General features: G+C 33.7%; 1 protein-coding gene across 1 annotated transcript in view; it reads right to left on the bottom strand.

The window, feature by feature from the left end:
• The window catches only part of LOC118733932, a gene marked incomplete in the record, with an annotated part of 328,743 nt that overhangs the window by 250,838 nt on the left and 65,636 nt on the right, over window positions 1-12,269 (bottom strand). The window contains 1 exon segment of the mRNA XM_036463569.1: window positions 7,277-7,313.

A 12,269-nucleotide genomic window follows, 5' to 3' on the forward strand; every position in this document is an offset into this window, starting at 1 on the left:
GATTACGATAGTATAATTTTGAATCCCTAATTTACTGGTCTTCACTATGCAAAACGACTTCTAAAAGTTGAGCTGTTAATAGCTAAATTAGCTTTAGGGCAATCTTGACCATCATATATATAGAAATAATAAGTCCATTTTTTAACTTTAAAACGACGTTAAGCTGAAGTCTCTACGATGAGCAGAACCCGAGATATAACGATTTGAAGAAGTACATGATTAGTCAGAATCACGAAAAAATGCAACCTTTGACAGATCATATCTCCGAAGAAAAAAAAAATTCCTCGCAGACGTGTTAGCTTATTTCATGTATAGATCCCATAAAAAAAATTGAAGCGAATCGGAGCCATGACATAATTTTTTTACGAAGTCCGTCCGACTTAAAAAAGAATAGCTCATATATCGTTCAACACAACAGCATTAATCACAGAAATTACATTCCCGAGCATTGTACAATATATAATTCACAAGTTGAAATAAAATTAAAAAAAAAACAAAAATAATCAATTAATCGTAGAATTAAAAGAAATCAAAAACAATTAAAAAAGTCAAATAATTATATTAATCATGCAATTAAAAAAAAATCAAAAAAATGGAAAACGATTAAATAATTATATTAATAATATATTTAAATAACTACAAAAATAATTGCACATAATCAAATATAATTATGTAATTAAAGTTAATTAATTAATTAATTAAACTTTTTTTGAAATTAATGAAATGTTAGTCAATAAAAAGGTGCAAATAATCGTATTTAATCATTAAATGGTTACCCCAAAACATGCTTTAATGAATAATCATAATGATTACTAATCATTATTTATTTAACAGGTCAGTTTTAAACTAGTCCCATCCACAAATATTCAAATATTCTTTTTGATTTGGGTTAGTTAGATATTTTGCAATGAATCTGCACAATTACTTTTTCAGAATTAGTGAGTCCGTTTATTTTTGGCCGCTTCGGAAAATATGACAAATGTCATATTGCAGCGATGTAAAGAGCTTCATCTTGTTGGACAAGGATATGATGGAGCTACAAATATGGTTGATCATGTGAGTGGAATTCAAGCGAGGATCAAGCAAACATATCCAAAAGCAATATCAGTTTACTGTGGAAATTATCGATTGAACCTTTCTCTGTCAGATGCTTTGTCAATTCCTTCGATTCGAAATTGTTTTGGAGTCGTCGGTCAAGTGAAACCATTCATATGCGAACAAAAGTTTTCAAGAGGCTATAAAAATTACGCTCCGGAAAGTAGAAGAAGCAACACCCGCATCTTTGTGATACAAGATTCATCGAAAGGAATGACTACATCAACACCTTTGTCGAACTTTTTGAATGCATCGTCATTGGTTTGGAAGAAATCGCTGGAAAAACGTAGTCGATATCTTCAAAAGCGTCAGCTCTTTTAACAGCAAAAGCTGTTCAGCTTGATTCTTCCATAGTGGGGTTTTCAGCAAGAAAACTATCTTGATTTTTTTATGACATCAATCGCACTAAGGAAAAAGCTGATGAATTTTTTCAAGGAAAGTTTTCGATCTGCATTCCAGTGTTCCAAAGATTTATTTGAATTTTATATTATACTCAAGGCTCCAAGGGTCTGCTGTAGAATATTTCGGGGGTTATAATATTTAATCCGTGCATCGACGTTTTAATACAAAATTTGACTGAGAGATTTTTCCAAAGCAAGATATTCAAAAGTGCCTATTCAAGTGCATCGGGGTATATAAGTAAGCGACCTTTTGCGATATCATTCAAGATCCTATTTTTTCATCCAGAAAATCTTATAATTATATTTACTGCATACAATTTGTTAGATACTTCATTTGCTTTTTGCTGTTAAGCTCCTCCCGCAAAAAGTTCCTGGCTACGGGTCTGGCATACATACATACATACATATGTGCTTGCTGAGTGGCACTCATCGTACTCATTAAATTGCAATTCGCACCGCAGCAATTCCCTAGTTTTCCTCTGCATCACCGCAACCTTTTGACTTTTCGAGAGTAAACGTATTTCAATGTAATTGTTCGTTAGCCGAAAGTTACCAGCTGTCTTTAATTTGCCAACCAAACCAATTGAACTTAGGCGCACTTTCGATTTGCCACCGTTGGCCTTTGATTGTTTGTTTCACTTATTACACTTCATATTTCTTCTTCTCTGGCGCAAGGTTCTGAATCGTGTGGTAATTTTAGGCCACGGCTCGCCACAAATTTTTAAAATAGAAATGAAGGACCTCAACCCACTTTTGCAAACTCGTTTTACATACATTTTCTTAGATATTTCCGCTCCAGCGTTCGTCTAAGCTTATTAACTGTATATGTACATGTGTATAATAGCACGCATCACTAAAAAGAAGTTGCGTTTTTTTCAAAGGAATTATAAAATCTTACTAATATTATAAATGTGAAAGTTTGTATGTTTGGATGTTTGGGAAATCATCACGCGGAAACGACTAACCGGATTTGCATGGAATTTTGTACACAGATAGCTTATGGGCCAGATTGGTTAATAGGCTATTTTTTTAAGAGTTGCTACCTGTTAAAAAAGTTTAATTTATTTAATATGCGGGAACGACTGAATGGATTTGCATGAAAATTTGCACAGAGATAGCTTATGACCTATGTTGGAAAATAGGCTACTATTTTAAGAGTTATTACGTATTACGAAAGTTTAATTAAATTAATACGCGTAAATGACTGAACTGATTTGCATGAAAGCTTGCACACAGATAGCTTATGACCTAGACTGGAAAATAAGCTACTTTTTTAAGAATTGCCACTTGTTTGAAAATGAAATTTTGCTCAAAGATGGTTTATGACCTGGAATGAAAAACAGGCTACTTCCTTAACCGGTTTTCCGATCAGAACGAAATTTAGTACACTTACTACGGATTTCGGAAGGATAGTGTTAGACTGAAAGTAAGTCCGATAACTCAAGGCCCCTCCCATACAAATTGGAATTTTCATATTACATACATATCTCTGGAAGTATTTGTGGGAGAGAACTGAAACTTGGTATAGTGATATCTATGTGAAATCAATGATGGCATTAATCGATTGATGTTTTAATAAGTTAGTTAATACGATTAAATTCAATCTGATTACAGTTAATCATGATTAATTTTAATCGTGACCGCGATTAAAAAATTAATTTTTAATCATTAACTCTTAATTTGATCAAGTAGGTTTGGTGATTAATTAAGTTATACTGGAATTTCCCTGTGCATACAAAGCAAGTTAATCCGGAATGGCTAAGTCGGGTTTCCTCAACCATCTAAGAAATTTGATGTGCATTTTCATTAAGATATATACCAACAAACGTTTTACAAACTAGGATTGTAAAAGTTCCCAGTTTATGTATTACTAATAAAAATAATTATAATTTTTTTATATTATGTGCTTTTTATAAGCGTAAAACACAAAATAATTACTATAACTGGTGTTTGGTTTCAAACTCGGACAAACTAGACAAATTAATCAGATTTTATTTATAATTGGATTAACGATTAATGTTTTAAAGTAATTAAACGTAATCGCAGCCAGCGATTAACGATTCAAAAAATGTTATCATTAATCGTACAGTTGATAACGACTAATTAATTTTAATCGTCAAACGCGATTAACATTTTAATCGGTCATTTTTAATCGTTAATCAGATTAACAGTTTGCTAACACTGTGTGAAATCAGGTTCATATTGACGGAGAAAAATGGACGTTTGTGGAAAAGAGGCGTAGCACCTCCCATACTGACTGAAAGTTTCATATTGCATATCCCTTCAAATGTTTGGGGTAAAGTACTCAAGGTTGGTATGGAAATACATATGTATGTATGTATGTGAAACTAATACCATACTCATGGAGAAAAATGAGAGTCATTGGAAAGGGTGATGTGGCAACTCCGTGCAAATGGATTTTTGTATGCTGCATATCTCTTGAGGTGTTTATTGCAGAGGATGGGAACTTGGCACCGAGATGTGTATACAAAATTAATTCCATACTCATGGAGAAAAATTTGCGTTATTCGAAAAGGGGGCATGGTACCTCCCGTACAAATTTACTTTTATACTGCATATCTCTAGAGGTGTTCATGGTAGAGTACTGGACTTGGTACTGGGATATGTAAAATCAATTCTAAATTCATGAAAGAACATTAGGGTTATAAGAAAAAGGGCGTGGCACTTTCTGTGCAAATTGACTTTTTCTTGTCACATATCCCTGGAAGTGTTTGTGGAAGAATACTGGAACTTGGTATGGAGTTGTGTATACAAAATGTTTCAATTGCTCATGGAAAAAATGTGAGTTATTAAAAAAGGAGGCATGTCGCCTCCCATACATATTAAAAATTTCTTAATACATATCTCTGGAAGGATAGAAAATCTTTGGAAGTATTTTAAATTTGTTATGGAGATTTATTTTATAAGTGCCGTACTGATAGAAAAAATTTCATTAAATGGAAAAGGGAGAGCCGGGTTCGGCCTTATAATCTAAAGCTCTCTTGAGGCATTTGCTACAGTAATGAGAAGTGGTATTTTATCAAGGCCAGGTTACTAAATTTGAGTTGGAAATATTAGAACCCGCTGTGGCACCTCCAAGAAGGTTACTTAGAGGGATTGATATCTTTCGTATGCCTAGCGCGCAGACGAGATTTTATAATTTCATAGTTTTAAACGGCCTAAATACCTCAACTCGCTTAAAAAATAACGAGCTATAACGAAATGGGCACAGAAATAAAATTTAACATCATTAAATTATTTTTTATATTTGTATAATGACGTTCGCCAAAATGTTTCGGAAAAATATTAAGATTCACCATTTTTATGCAGACCTCCTAACCTTAAGCTCTCCTATCATCTAAGATAATTTTTTAGAGCAAATATTTTTATGCCCCGGCCGCAGTTGTGCACAAGGGTATTATAACTTTGTTCACATAACGGTTGTTTGTAACAGACAAAACGAATCGAGATAGATATAGGCAAATGTATACATAAATGACCAGGATGAAAAAAGAAATCGAATAAGCGACGACTGTCTGTCCGTCCGTCCGTCGTCTGTGCGCACGATAACTCGAGTTAAAATTTAAATATCTTAACGAAACTTGGTATGTGTACTTTTATTCAGCGTAGGACGGATGGTATTGAAAATTGGCAAAATCAATCAAAATTGATATTTACAACACTTTTTAGACGAAAAATTAGAATATTGTAAATTTTTTGAAAATTGGCGTAGCCACGCCCACTTATGATTACATGTGTATATCTCGGTAACCGCTCCAACAATTTTTCCCAAACTTAGTACAACAACTAACGGACAATAACCACGCCCACATCACACATATAACGGTAATTTAGAGAAATACGCAATCTTCGATAAATCAGTAATCACCGAAGTTAATTTATTTAAAATTGATGTTTGCAATAATTCTTTAGCAAAAAATATTTTGAAAAAATGGGCGTGGCCCCGCTCACTTATGACCACATATGTATGTATATCTCGGTAACCGTTCGATCAATCGGTATGATTATTGTGCTTGCCGGGTATTTAGTGTTCGCTTCCGTTCGAATGTCGCAATGTCGCCTTTGAGGTAAATCTTTATATGTTTTCGAAATATTTTGGCGGAGTCTTTACTATGATAAATTGTATATTTCTCATGAAAAAAGTACCGATTTATTTTTTTGTATGAGAGTGGTGCACCTTAATCTATATATGTATCTATTCCTGTATCTTTAGCTGAAAGAAATGAATGAGTGCACAAATAAACCAGTTCTTAAATTGAAAACGAAGCGAAAGAGTTCGTTTTGCCAGCGTACAGAAATATGCAAAATTCAATTAAAATGGAAATAAGCTCTGAAAAGCGAGAAGTCGCTGAAAGTAAATATTCAGGAAATGTGCAATAGAAATTATAATACAGCAAATGTGTAATAAGTACTTAGTAAGGCAATTGAAATGGTAAAAAGAGAAAACTGCGTATTTTACATTTAAAGTTTCTTCTTTGCCCGAAAGTTGTTTGCATTAGGACCGTTTTAACTGGAAAATTAATGTTTTTCATTTTGATAAATGTAGAGGAGTTGTCTTACTAGGTAGATCATCTGAGTAGTTAAACACTTTTTATGAAACAGATTCTCAAAGTTACACAGTTCCACTCGCGCAGGCCTTGAGAGCTATTGGGTATCATGTATAAAAAGTCAGCTTAAGTTCAGACTAAAGTTTTGCACCAATGAAGTGATCTCAAACTTGTACTGAAACTCGAGTCGGAGCTTAAGCTCCCTTAAGGCCCGTTGTCTTCTGAGATCTGGGAAAGGAGGAGTTTAGCCGTTGCAGACTAAGTTTTGCCAGAGAAACGCAGGTCTCTCGAGGTAGCCCTTCTAAACTTTGGTGACGGCATTCACGGGGCCAGGGGTGGTAAAGGTGGTGATTCTTCTCAATTAATGGCTTGGCTTTGCTTGGCTGTATGTCCGATCCAATTGTTATTTCTGTTTCAAGCTAATATCTGTTCCACCTAAAATTTGTTGAAGAAGCGAGCAATCCTCTGCGCATTGGATCAGTGAAACTCGCCCCTATGGCTCACGAAACTTGAGAGTTTAAAGAGGAGTGGGAAAGGACACCACGCTGTTGGGCCCTATTTAATTAGTCCTTGTTTATAAGTTTAATCTCGAAAAAGTACTGACGACTGTCGAACATCCACGGCTTTAGTCCCTGTAGGAAAGAGGATGTCGCAATGTATGCTAGTGGCATGGAATAACAAACGGCGCCGAAGGCCTTTGGAAAGTTCAGCGCTACTGGGACAGTTCACTTACAGGGGAGGTTTCAGTTAAAGCCACGAATTATGCATCTGAGAGGTTACGGCGCTTAGTGTTGTTGATGGTGCTTGCTATGTTGATGTAGATAAAACACGAAAAATCAGCAAACAAAAGGGTCCTGAAGATATACTGAAAAAAAATTTTGATATTTCCTATGAAAAAGTACTCAAATTTCCGAAAATATTCCAACATCGAAAATCGTGAAAATTAAGAAAAAGTCTCGAAAGAGCACAGGTCAAAATCCCGTAAATATCCAGAGAAATGTCACCAAATTGCGAACCATTTACATTTTCATCAATGCCTGTAGAAAGGCAGCTATTACCGGTTCATCTTTGAATAAATTTGAGTACTTCAGATTTTTCAAATCTTTTCCAGATACCAAATGCGCGAACAATTGGGTTTTAGGGGTCCTATAAAAATAGTTAACAATGGCAAATGGTTAAATAAATAATTAATAATAAAATAACTTCACTTACCTAGCAGACTGAACAGATCGTTAGACGATGATTAGACCTAGAAAAGATAAATAAAATAAAATTTAAAAAATATATATATTTAGTCAAAAATGTCTTAAAAATTTTATAAATTTGAGTAACAACTAAGTGTCAATAAAATTAATGGCTGTGAATCGTATGTAGTAGAATTGATTAAATGATCGCTGACTGTCATTTTAGTGTTAAGAAGTTCTTGTATTACAATAATAATAACCCAATCACCCAAATAAGCTTAAATTAATTTCAATTCGGTTCATTCCCGATTAATTAAAGCTAATTTTCTAAGCATCTAGCAGCTAAGTTTCTGCTTGTCCGTACACAACTAAGCACGCACATAATGTTTACCTATTTACTACTAAGTCTCATCGCTTAAATAAGCATTTATCACTTCAAGCACTTGAGTTCATAGAAAATAGAGATAAAGTGAAGCGCACACAGCACACACGCATGCAGGCACATCACCCAGAAATACTTACCAAATGGATAACATTTAGACGTATCATTAATCAACATGTCATTATGTGTAAGTAACTTCATACGTGAGATTCTACGCAGGCATATGTATGTACATACATATGTCTATGTACATAATATTATCATAAAATGCATCGTAAAGTAAAAAAATTATAACTCGGTTATCTTTTGGAAGAGTGATTCTAATGAAGGAGGAAATTCCAGATGAAATTTTATCTGGGACACAGTATTCGCACTTCGTCAATCGTTGTTAGAGATGAATTACCTCCTCGTTAATGGAGACGCAGTTTCAATGGGAATGATTACACCACTTAGAAAATACAATCAATTCAATGTTGCTTAAAATCTGTCCATATGGTGCGAAAGTAATTGCTTACGGCGACCTGCAATTTCTACTGATTAAGTAGTATGCTACATCCTCAATCAACTGATACCTACCCGAAATAAAGCTGCATATGAGAATACATTTTGCACACTTCTCAAATATCACATTGCAGCTCTACATGACTTACAATCATGCAGAGGTTGTGACTGATGGTTACCATTGGCTACACATACCTAGCCACCTATTACACCGTGCGACAATAAATTTTACACCCAAAAAATTTTATATATTCGCGAACCCATGGGCCAAATATATTAAAACTGCGTTTGTAGTTATTCTCTCTGCCATCAGGATTTTTTTTTGAAGAACTTTGATATTTTGAAAAACATAATTACTTCAAAAAATTATTTTAAAAATTCAGTGCAATGTGGAAAAACAATATTACTATCAAATTAAAGAGAACAAAAAATATATGTTAGGGACTAATATGCACTCGACCACATTCTCAATTTCGAAAAGAACATTTTCAATACCTATTCGTCCTTATTATTAACCTGAATAGATTTTGCGTGTGGATACATACATTCACCTTGGTTTTCAACTCTCACTGAGTTATAGCGAATTAACCCATAGCCGCTATTGGCTCGGACTCTCTGGGAGCAAAAAGTTCTCTCTATCTCTCAGACTTCGCTAGTTTTTTTCAGCTACGTATGTATGTATAAGTTTTAGTTTTTGTAATTTTAGTTTTTGTAACAGTAAATCACGCCACCTACAGGGCTATTTATTTGGCCTTGACGTCTTTTGCAGGTGACCCGAAAGTGTCTAAAGATTTAAAACCTTGTTGAGTAGCATCTGTTTTCACCTCTCACCAGTATATATTTGTGGTCCTAACCCTCGAAACATCGCTGGAGCTAAGGCCGCAATAAATTAAACGGAAAGTGATCTTTTAGGTCGGAAAGTGGTAAGTGGATCTGAGCCCTAATAATATCAATAAAAGAAAACTTCAACTCCCTTTAGCTCAAACCGTACCACATTTGGATATCTTTTACTTATTTAAAGTCGCACAAAATTTTTGAAATTTAGCACATGAGGAAGAAAATTGCAACAATAATTTATTATAAAAAAACGCAAATGCTTTTTACTTTTTCATTTGTATTTAAGCCGGTTCTATTGTAAAAAAATCAAGCCACTAATGGTAAAAATCGATATCGTAGATGGCAGTACTTGTATGAGTAAAATAATCCATTTTAAAATTTCAATTTTTTTCATTCATAATGCAAACTTAAAATTAAAATATCTTGGGAAATTTGCCTTATATTTAAAAATGGTGTGCCGATCCGTAATCTACTACCCCAAATTAAATTAACGTGTCTCAGCGGCAAAACTGTGTACAAGTGGGTTTTTGTAAAATATTTGCAAGGTTTTGAAAGCTAAAATTTGTTTGTTATTTTTTTATAAAAATATGTTTGATGCTTTAACCAAAACCATAGAAATGAAACTTTCAATTTCTATAAAGAGCTTAGAAAAATTCGACAAATTTTCATCAAAACTTTCAACTTTTTAGACTGAATTTTTAGAAAATCTTCTTCTAATATATAAAAATCGCGTGTCACGGTGCTTGTGGTCAAACTCCTCCGAAACGGCTTGACCGATTTGTATAATTTAACACTAATTATTGGCAAATCTAGTGCTGCTAAATAAAAATGTGTAATATATTAAAGTGCACTTAATCAAAAGTTTTTTATTGTATATTCATGAATTCATTTCATTTTTTGACTCCCAAAGTACTGGTTTTGGTCCATAATTGGACTAGCATTTTTCTGTCAATTTTTAACTAGTATGATACTGGTTTATTTCTGACCGAAATCTGACAATTGCCATCTCGTAGGACATCCCCATGCTAAAAATACCAGTTGATTGCATGGAAAAAAGATAGTTGGCTGACTAGTTGGGCATGCGGTTCATACTAGTTGTGAGGTAGTTTAAAACTTGCACATATGACTACAGGGAGCTAGTACCGCCCTAAAACACTTCAGTACAGATATATCAATAAACGAGTACAAAAGAAAAGGAACCCATTCGCTTATAAATAAACATGTACACAACACATTCAAAGAAAACGGCATTCACGTACATAAACCTACACAAAAACCGTACTAGACTGTCTCGCTTCGATTTCGGAATGCTTACAGATTGGGAAGTTAACTAACTGCCAATGTAGAAGTATAACATATATGGTCCCAGCACCTTAATCAGTGCAATTATATTCCTACCTCAGAGAGCCGTAAGGTTCGTTGGTTGGTAAGAGTGGTTTGTTACCCTTTTGAGAAGCTGTTACGAATTCTATTTATAGACATTTTGAAACCACAATCTTGTACAAACCTACAGCCCCTTGGGGTTTTTATGAATTTCAGCCGCTAGGGGCTGTTCTCACTTCCTCCTTGCAGTAATCAACCCGCGAGGAGCGTTGGATCTGGACTGACCGGTAGGGAGCTGCAGCGAGGGTACTGTGACTTATTCGGTTTAAGAGCTCACTGAAGTTAGCAGCGTCAAAAGCGATTAAAATGTAAAAGAAATTACTATGGAAATATGTGTTGTTGTTTTCTTTTAGCGCAACCCATCGTCTTGAATGAAAATAAAGTTTACCTTATTAAAGTAAAAGACGTTTCATGCAACTAAGCTGATAAACAAAGAAAGCTCGTTATAAAAAGGACTAAAAATCCTAAGCGGATCACCTTAGTTTTATATACATACATATGTATATATATGTATAATTACATCCCTGCGCATGTAAATATGTGTATGAATTAAGAGCTGCAATGGGTGAATATATATATATACATATACATATATATATATATATATATATATATATTCAATGTACAACATAAACATGTGCTCTTACGTACATGACTACACGCCACTGCAATTTGGTTCAACACTAGCAAGGCGCATCATCAATAACACAAATTAATTTCATGTTTCAGTTGTTGCTACGACTGTTGCACTCGTTATACACACATTAGTTTAATTACCTGTGTACGTGTGTTGAATAAATAATATTCGTAAGCATTCCCAGTAGAAAAAATAATTAAAAAGCAATTGTCGAAAGCCAACTCTGGAATTTGGAGGGCCTTAATCGTCTCCATAATTTCCTGAATTACTTTTTATATGAAACAGGCCCTATTGCAAGTCATTACCTTTCCGTTTTCGGAAGAACAGGTCATACATAGAAGGACTTAGTTTTAACTATTTTTTTTTCATTTGAATACGGTTTTGCTCTGAACTTCACATATGATTTTTCGTAGTTAAAAAAAAAAGCAATAACCAAAACGGAAAAATTATACATTGGGTTTAACGGTAATCAAAACCGGTCACTCCAGAAAGCTAACAAATTTATATATACTTTAAAAATAAAGATTTTCAAAAACCTTTTGATTGATACCCAAATTGTAATAATTAGTTTAACAGATTAAATAATTTGAATTTAATTTAAATTTTAAACAAAAATACTCTAAAAGCTCAAACAAAAGATTTGTTATTTTTGCTTTTGACACCCACATATCAATACATATTAGTTTCATTTAACTTGTGTTTGATTAAATTAAATTTCAGTTTTCATTCTAGCGACTATTTCTCTGCCGATTATTTTTCGATTTTTAGTTTTTGGTGGATTACGTTCCAGTATTTAAAGTAGTTTCATGTCCACTAGCAACAGAGTGCAAAATCTTTTTATATTCTGAAAAAAAAGGATCAAATGTTAAGTCTTCTTCCAAAAGTCGCTAGCATACTTATTTATAAACATTCAAAAGTATCCATCTTCTGATAAACTTAGAAAACTGCTTTAGGTCGTATAGACTGTTAATGTTATCTTATGACATGTTATGTTATGTTACAATTTTATAAGGCTCTTATTTATCCAAATTTTCAGGTAATAATAAAAAAGATTCAATTTAAATGTTACTTGTTGTCGTCGTGTTTTTTTTTCAAATTTATGGCTTTCTATTATAAAATCACATAACGCTGTTTGCAAGTGGACTACTCCTATATGGTTTTGGTTAAAGCATGAAGCATTTTTTAACAGACTTAAAAAAGGGGGGAGGTTATCAATTCGTCGGAATATATATTTTTTTTTATGTACATATGTTACCGCATAACTTTGGACCACGTCGACCG

This window comes from Rhagoletis pomonella, unplaced genomic scaffold (assembly GCF_013731165.1).
Source record: "Rhagoletis pomonella isolate Grant_MI unplaced genomic scaffold, Rhpom_1.0 Rhpom_scaffold_00002, whole genome shotgun sequence".
NCBI lineage: Eukaryota > Metazoa > Arthropoda > Insecta > Diptera > Tephritidae > Rhagoletis > Rhagoletis pomonella.